Source organism: Dipodomys merriami, unplaced genomic scaffold, assembly GCF_024711535.1.
Source record: "Dipodomys merriami isolate MVZ:Mamm:240054 unplaced genomic scaffold, mDipMer1.0.p SCAF_4, whole genome shotgun sequence".
Lineage (NCBI taxonomy): Eukaryota > Metazoa > Chordata > Mammalia > Rodentia > Heteromyidae > Dipodomys > Dipodomys merriami.
In genome coordinates, this window is record NW_027205603.1 from 71,597,664 (window position 1) to 71,607,130 (window position 9,467).

The 9,467-nt window shown below is 40.8% G+C and overlaps 1 pseudogene; it reads left to right on the forward strand.

The window, feature by feature from the left end:
- The window catches only part of LOC138805949 (nonsense-mediated mRNA decay factor SMG5 pseudogene), a 103,578-nt pseudogene extending 99,131 nt beyond the window's left edge, over positions 1-4,447 (forward strand).
- The last annotated feature ends 5,020 nt before the right edge of the window (positions 4,448-9,467 follow it).

Here is a 9,467-nt window from a genome sequence, read left to right on the forward strand (position 1 = left end):
GGAAGGGATGGGAAGGGGAAACAAAGAAGGAGGCAACAATGCTTGATAAGAAATGCACTCATTACCCTGCCCATGTAATTGTAACCCTTCTGTATGGTATTTTCACAATAAATAAAAAAATATATATTAAAAAAAGAAAAAAAAGTAATTGGGTTCAGGGCCTAAAACATGCTCTCTATTTGCTTTATTATGGAGTTATACATCCCAATCCCTTTAATTTCTTTCTTATTATAAAGAAAAAGAAGACATTTTTTACTTTATATTTGCTCTTTGTGTTTTTTTTTGTGTGTGAATTTATACTTGGTATAAATATATTTATACATGGTATACCAACCAGTATGGTATACCATGAGGTTTGAAAATGTACATGTATTTTCTTTGGTCTTAGTACATTTTCCTTCACAGTATGTTTGAAATTTTATATGCCATACTTACAAAACATTTTCCTTTTCCTTCTGTCTTGAAAGTTTAAAGGCAAATTCCACTCAGAGTTAATAAATTGTGTAATTTTGCATTAAGGTATTACTGTAACATGCTTGCACAGCCATGTTCTAAATTTAATTCTCCAAACGACTCAAGGTCTTGATTAAAGTTAAATTGGCATAAGAATCTTTTTTTCCCTTTTATGTCACAGTTAGTGGAAACCTGATACAATTTAACTTTTGACAAGTGTCTTAAACAGTAAAAAAGAGGGATTTTACATTTATGATTATCCAATTGACATTTGTAATAATTTTACTGGGTCTTCATTTGAGCCAGATATTGTTAATTATTGGAAGTAATAGGGAGCTGCCTCACACCGTCTTCAGCGAACTTTATAGTCTGATTTGGGAGAAAGACTGATAAGTGGTTATAGTAGTTATACTGATAGGAGAAAAATAATCAAGAAAACTCCAAAACAGTCGTTTTGAGTCTCAAAAGACACCAGGCAGTGTGAAGGAGAAGTATCTAGTCGATCTTTCAGAATTAGTGTGGGTTTTCTAGAAGAAATCGTATTTAAGCTGAGTTCTGAAGGATAAGAAGGATTTACCTGCTCTACCTAAAGCGTTGTATACATCCCCAGTGTGTTGTTCTGGTATTTTAAAATAATTCTCCATCTTTATGGTTGAGTACTAATAGGTAGTTTTCATCTTTCCTCAGAAGCGGCACATAGATATCGCTGGGAAAGAGTTCATCCCTATGGAGAGAAGCCAGACAGAAGCTCTGAAGGCCAAAGTCCTCTACCAGGACGTTTGCTTGGCCGCTCAGCGCCTCGACCTATTCCTACGACATGGAAATGCCCACAGGGAGGTGTTCAAGCCCCACATCCTGGCTCTCAGGGATATGGTTCACCAAGCCTGTATTAAACTCATGTTTTTGTACCCAGTGGCTTATGGGAGGAAGGCGGAGGAGCTGCTGTGGAGGAAAATGTACTCTGATGTTGTCATGCTGTTCATGGAGACCAACAGAAAGCATAGGGAAACTTCCCCATACTGGGAAGGTCCCTTGCGGGCTCACCTGAAGGGGGGCCTCCAGTTCTATGAGCATCTCTTCCTGTTCCTTCAGGGCCATTATGAGCTGAGGTTACAGAGCTACATAGACTGGCCGCACAGTGTGGTGCACTCGATTGGCTCTAAGAGAGTGGGGCCCACCTCCAAGGAAGAGGCTGCCTGGGCTCGCCTGGCTTGCCACCGCTGCCTGCTCTACCTGGGAGACTTGTTCCGCTATCAGAACGAGTTCCTGGACTTGGGTACCAAGCACTTGGCTGAGCGATGTTATTACAGAGCCCTGTCAGTGGCCCCGCACCTGGGAATGCCCTTCAATCAGTTGGGAGCTCTCATGGGGACCAAATACTATGATGTGGCGGCTACCTACTTTTACCAGCGCTGCCTCCACTCAGAAGTGCCTTTCAAAGGGGCAGCCTGGAACCTCAAACGACTCTATGATCGTGCAGGAAAAAAGTACAGCTCGCTGAAAAGGTACCAGGGGAAGAAACTCTCTCGTAGCCAGAGAAAGTGTTGGGATAACAAGCGGCTACTCGTTAGCTTTCTCTACCTGCAGAGTCTCCTGCAGCCCCAGAGGAAGTTCAAAGCGGCCAGGTTGATAGCCCTGTGCCAGTTGGTTCTGGAAGATTTCCGTCTCTGTCTTTCTTACCGGCCATGTCCTTCGGATCTGGGCCAGGCGTCCACAGATACCAAACCCCCGAGAGGCTATCTGTTTCTCCCAGACCTCCTCATCTTCCACATGGTGGTTCTTTGCCTCATGAACGTGCACAGCCTGAGGAAGACAGGCTCCAAGCAGCAAAAACCTGCGGTCATCTTCACCTTGACCCTTTTCTCGCACCTAATTCAACATGTGAACGTGCGAATCCAGGCCGAGCTGCAGAAAGTGAAGCTGCCTCCCGAAGTGGCTGCCCGCAGCGAAGGCAGCTGTAAGACAGAGACTGGAGAAAGACAAAAAATCTTTCCAGCTCCCAGGCCCCCCCACCACAGCAAATCCCAGAAGAGCCACAGCTCTTCCAGTGGCTCTGGTGTGGATTGTATTTCAGACGCTGGTGTTTATTCCTGCTGTGACTCAGATGACACAGAGGAAGAGGAGAACTTGATTTCCCAGTTCCATTCAGAAACGAGCAGCGACACTTCTTACTCAGATACGAGTGATGAAGAGCCTGATGGGTCCCTAGGTCCAGAAGTAGGGTGGGAAAGTGAGGCCACATCCAATTCGAAAGCCATCCACTCCAGGAATATATGGGGCGCATCTAAATCTCCTAACAGTCTTCTAGAACTCCTGAAAACCACCATTTCTTCTAATCTGCCGGCTCCGCTGAGCCAAAAGCTTCAAGGAAAATATGGCTCACACTTGGTTCCTGTCTTCAGTCACAGTGTTCTGACACCTGCGTCTGAGCTGCGCACCCGGGCCGCTAGGGACCGCTTTCCTGAAGCAGATGCTGACAATAGTTCCTTCTTGGAGCAGAGTATCTGCATTGGCAGGTCTCACAACCATCTGCAGACCATTCAAAAGAAGCTGAAGATCCTCTCCGCAGAAGGGTTACTCCCCACCATCAAGGTGATGCTGAGCTGGCTCCACACCAACCACAGTTTCCTCTCCTCCCACTGGCGGAGTTCCCTTAGCTTGTGGGATCACCTGTGTGTACTGCTGAACCTGTTACCCTCTGAGGGAGACCTTCAGCAACCAGGCCTGGGTCTCTCCCCACATCTCCACGAACTGCTGCAGAGCTGCAAAGATCCCCATCCTGCCGTTTTCCTGCAGCTCCCTGAGGACCTTGCTCTGTTCCAGCACTCTCCACCACAGGCTTTTCAGGAAATGGTGGCCTTCAAGCAAGACTCACCTCCACTCAGCTACCAGGATGAAACTGCCGTGCGCATCTGTTTCCTCAGAAGTTTTGGCCATTTTGTGACTAGACTCCCAGGACAGTTCCTGACGTTCAACTCTAAGGTGGGTGTCTTTGTGAGCAGTACACCTGAAAGGCCAGAAAACCCATCTCATCAGCTTCCTAGAGATGAAAGGATCAGATTTTCCAAAGATATTGTTCAGCTATGGCTTCAGCGTGAAGTAGCACTGTTAGAAAAGACCCTCCGGGGTCCCCAGACTCGCTCAGCTTTGACCCCTTACCTGTTCCCTGATCCCAGGGCTTTGTGTGAGCATCTTCCCATCATCCAGCAACTCACCAACAGTGGTAAGTTCTTCCTCATCTTGCCCAAGATTGTGGTTGACACACTATACATCCTGAGGAGAGAAGACCACAGGGCCTTGACAGCCATCACCTTCCTAGAGGATGAATTGAAGAGAGGGAACCAGTATATTCTTTGCCAATCCTTTGTGTCTAAGAGGCTGATGAGGCCCAGAATGACCAGGCCAGACTCTGATGCTTGGGACCTTTATAATATTCTTGACTTTTGTAAAGGTCTTTTGGAGGCTTCCAGGCCAGGGACGCCGGATCCCAGCAGCATGGTAACTATCATCACTGGCACCAGTTTGGAAAACCCTAGGAATTTCTCATATCCTCTGCAGTTGGTGCTGGGGATCGCGACAGAGGCTGGTGTGGAAATCAAGAACGTTCTACGCTTCCACAGAGAGTGGAAAGCAATCAGCTAACACAGTCATCTCTCTCCTGTTCCTCCTCCTTCAGCACTAATGGATCAAACTCAATGTTTCTCTCTCTAGTAAGCACCTGAGGCTATAGACATTGTAGACTATTCATGTCTACCTGTTGGTAGAGTTGTAGAGTAGCAGCTCAGAGGACTTGCCTCCTCCTCCTTTCCATCTTGGCTTGACACCATGTACCATCTCTGAAAAATTGTAGGATTGCTTCAGTGCTTAGTGTTCTAACAGTAAAGCAACATGTTCAGAAAGCTTTTCTACATGCAAATCTAGCTCTGTGGACTGTCTGACATTTTCCTAGCTCTGTTTTGTGACATGAAACTTTTACTTATGCTGTTTCATTATGATGGGGGCCATCCCCTTGTTATATTTAAAACTCAATAAACATAAAGCTAAAATTCATGATTGTGATGAAAGGTTTTATTGTCATATCTAACTAGGCATGACAGCAATAGTCCCAGGGGTGGACAGACACCATTCTGGTTTTGGTGAGTTGCAAATAAGTATGTAATACTGAAAAATTCATTCATTTATTTATTTATTACTATATCTGCTCAAAAATCTCAACTTTGGAAGGCACGACAGCAAAGCCTTCTAATTATGGCTACTTCGAAGGCACAAACTGAGAAAATCATGTTTGGAGGCATCCAGTATAAAAAATAGTTTGTGAGACTCTATCTCAACCAATAAGCTGGATGAGGTGATTCATACCTGTTATCCTAGCATTTAAGAGTGCTGATGAGCTGGATACTCTTGTAAGTTAGCAGAAACAAGCCCACTAAAATTTTGCTAAGGTTAATTTTTTTTTAATGCGCAGGAATCCTATTCCCTGGAAAAGTTCCCCATTGCATTGGGTTCTGTGATATTTTCTTGCTTTCCTTTGTAGGTGTCAGTTGACTATCAGCTGATATACTTCATTTGGAGTTAAGAAAACAACTCTAGAGACTGCTTTGAGGTAACGCTTTAGAAACTTATGTCAAATGTCACTGATATCTGTTACATGGCTTGCTGATGTTTGGTTGCCATTCAAAAGAATCTCAGCTGAGTTTATGAAAAAGCTAGAGAGTCAAAGAGAAAGTAAGTATATTATTATAAAATGCCTTGTGTTATCTACGTAGATAATGAGGATATTGAAGTTTGCACCTGCCATTTAAACCGTTGGGCATAGTCTTACAATGAATACTTCAGATGATTTATTATTGCATTTGTCTTCTGGAAATATCATGTTTTGGCTTAGGCCTATAAAATTTCTCTGGTAAGATTTCTCCTCACCATTATATATGAGGAATGATAGAGACCATGGATAAATATTTAAGTAGTCCATTACCTAAATATAAAGTATTTTTATGAAGAATTGGCTGAGCAAATATCTCTCAGAAACTTGTGCATTAGGATGTGATTTTTCTGGAAAAGACAGTGGTGTTATCTGTTCAAAGCCAGGGAGTTTGCTATCAGGCAAGGCTATTTATTACTTAGATGCCTTTGGGAAGGGAACCAACATCTTTCTGGCTTTCTTTTTACCCAGAACATTGGAAAGAACTCCATTGTGTAGAGATGAGTCAGATAAAATCAGCGCAAAAGCGTGCAGCTACGAAATGATTTGTTTCATATTCCATTGTAGATATATCTCTCAGATATATTTCTATAGATCTGGCTAACCCAGAGTATAAGATAAGCAGGAAGAAGAAATGCAGTAATCAGCTTGTGGACCACAGAACCATCCTCCCTTTTCCTGCAGCTTGTTGTCATGGTAATGTTCAAATTTTCACCTTTTATCCAGAGCTCCAGGGAAGGGAAAGAAACAACCCTGATGGGAGGTTTTGAATCCTTGAGTGATATTTACTCACTGAGATATCTTTAAGACAGAAATTTTATTTGGATTGGAATAAGCTTGAAGGTTAAGTTCTGTTCAGACAATAACTAGAGCTAGGTATTTCTTTTGTATATATGAGCTGTAGAGTGTAAATTTCAACCTCACTCTAAATGTTATGTGTGTTTTTTAGACAACCAGAAACTATACTGTGGCTAAATAATATATTTTCACTGCATCATTTTCTCTTAGGACCTTAAGCATCATATTTCTATCTGCTCCCTCCCTCTCTCTGCTGAATTTTTCTTTGCTGCTGAATTTCAACACATCTAGTCATTATTTGTACCTGAACAATTTCTTTCTCTTGGTAGTCTTTCTTTTGACAAGTGAAGCTCAGCTAAGTTTGAAAAACTGGTTCCATTCTTCTAATAAAAACGACATAAATGTATACAAGTACAAAAACTAAAAGAACACATACATGTACTTCATTCAATGACTTAGCTTATACCTGACAAGTGTGAAATCTGTAGGATATAGAAGCTGGTTAGTTTCAAGGGAGATTGTCTTTTTCCTGATACAGTTGGTACTAAGGCCTTTTTGTTTTTCTCAAATGATTGTATAAGGCTCATTTCATTAGTGCCTTAGTAACGAAGGTAATAATTGAAGTAATTCTTTTATTTAAAGTTATATGACTGTAACTGTTAGCCATATCTGTAAGAAACCCTCCTGGCAAAACGAGTATTTTAGTCATTAGTTGGGTATTATAGCTTCACCAAATTGATACACTTAAATGTATCAGTAAGCATTTGTTCAACTTAATGAGATTTTTTTTCAGGTCCATGTATTATATTTGCTATTGCAGACCCACAAAAGTGATATAGTTGAAGAAATTAGCTTCTCAAAAAGAAACAAATATATAATCAAATTCACAATTACTGTAGTAAGGCTAGAGGTGTTAAGGAATTGAAAGGATACTAACAATACCACATAACATATTGTGAGAGAAATATCCCAACCCAAAGTGTCCATGAGTCTACTGACCCATTGTCTCCCGTAGTGGGATCCAAGTCCTCCTCAATGTGAGGATACAGGTAAATTACTGTGTTGTCCCAGGTGATCTCTCTACTTACATTCTCCATCCAGTTCTGCAGCAACATTGCCACCTACATAATACTGCTTTTATGTGTCTGCTCATGTCTCTTTCTCAGTTAAAATGCAAGGGTTGGCTGGCTGGATTCTGGTGGCTCATACCTGTAAGCCCAGCTACTCAGGAGATTGAGATCTGAGGATCTCAAAGCTAGCATGGGCAGGAAAATCTGCGGGACTCTTATCTCCAATTAACCACCAGGAAACTTGAAGAGGAGTTGTGATTCAAAGTGGTAGATTGTCGCCTTGAGCAAAAAGAGCTCAGAGACAGCACCCTGGCATCTAGTTCAAGTCCCACAATTGACAAAAAGCAAAATAAAAATAGAAAAACGAAACCCCAAACCAAATAACAACCCACAAGGGTATCATTGATTGAGTGGAAAGTTGAATCTTTTAGTATGGTATAAATAGTTCAGGACTAGATCTCCCCAGTGTTCTGTACTCAAACCAAATAGTTGGAGGTGTGGGCTAATCTATATTTCTTTTCTTGTATCCAAGTATTTCCACACGTTGCTTTCCCATTTTATGTAGCAAGGTTTTTATTAATTGTTGTGGACTCAACCTCATTTCTCAGTTTGGTATGTTGTTCTCTGCCATTCTTTCATTGTATGTTGCTCCTACACTGTTATACTTTATATAATGGTTCCCATAGTGGAAGAAACTATATTTTATATCATCCTCTCTCTTAAACCTAGATTTGAACCTGCCATGTATTACATATTGAACATGGACTATTTTCTTCCAAATTGCCCATTATTTCTTACACTAGTCCTTCAAACAATATGATTTAATTTGATGGATTTTAAAAGTAAAGCCTGCTGGGTACCAGTGGCTCACACCTGTAATATTAATTACTCAGGAGGCTGAGATCTGAGGATCATAGTTCCAAGTCAGCTTTGGCAGGAAAGGCTGTGAGACTTTATCTCCAATTAACCACTAGAGAACCCAGAAGTAGTCCTGTGGCTCAAGTGGTAAAGCGCTTGCCTTGAGCTCCAGGCCCATAGTTCAAGCCCTGTGACCGACCGAAAAAAAAAATAAAGCCTAATAATATTTAGAAACATTCCTGATAATTAGATGTTATGTCTTTCATTTGAGGTTGTACTTAAATTCTGAAGTTTAATACCCATATTGCTATCTCTATAATATATGCTTAAATGAAATTTTTTTATTTAAAATTTTCTCTCGTTATTCAAGTATATCTGAGAAATAAACCGGTCTTTACTATGAAACTGTCAGGGTTTTATATATGCATACATTGTGGAATGGTTAAAACAAGTTAATTTCTGACTGTTTTAACAGTTAGTCCATCTTTTTGAAAATGTTTTCCTCAGATATTATTCATTCCATAATATTAAGGGAACACAATTGAATAACTGAATAATGAGAATTGAATAATATGAACATTTTGTAAATTAATGTGTTACGCAAACATCCCGGCCATTTACAAAGCTACGTCCTACATAATGACTTCACAAACCCATCTGTGGAAAATGACTCATTTCATCATCACTAGATCACTTTTATATAATTTTGTGGAAATTTTTTCTTTATCTTACACTCCTCTTTGCTAAAAGATTTAGTTGTTTTTGTTTTGTTTTGTTTTTGTGGGTCGTGGGGCTTGAACTCTGGGCCTGGGCGCTGTCCCTTTGCTCTTCAGCTCAATGTGAGCGCTCTACCACTTGAGCTACAGCACCACTTCCTGCTAAAAGATTTAGGGAAACGTTCATTTCATTTCTTTTTTTTTTTTTAACTTGGGTTTGTTAAATTGAGACCAAAGGATATATTTCTTATTAGCTGTCTTATTGCACTGCCATTTGTCACCCTTATTTTTTCCTCATCAGTGTGAGTCAGAGCTGGACATTTAAGGGATAGAACAAAGTACTTTGCATGTTAGGGAAAACATTGTTTTACTTCTTAAATACATACACACAAAATAAGTTCCTTAAAATACTTAATGAGCTTCCACTTAATGTATTAGGTTTTAGGGCTGGGATGTAGCTCAGTGGCAAAGCGCTTGCCTAGCAAGTGCAACGTCCTGGGTTCGATCCCCAGTACCAAAAAAAAAAAGACAAAAAAAAAATAATGTATTAGGTTTTAAAAGAAAATAAGATAGTTAATAAAATGCGACACTTATCTGGTGAATTGAAGGAACACTGCAATTTTTAAAATTTTTTTTTCTCTTTTAATCATATTTATTTTATTTATTGTTTATGTGGTACTGAGGAATGGAATCAAGGGCTTCATTCATGCTAGGCAAGCACTGTACCACGAAGTCACATTCCCAGCCCCATTGCAAATTTTTGAGAAATGCCAAAAGCTGTGGCTGTTGCTCAAGTGGTAGTACACCTCTCCATAAGTGGAAGGCTTAGCGTTAAGAACCTGGTACCCCCTGCTCCCCCCCAACAAAAGG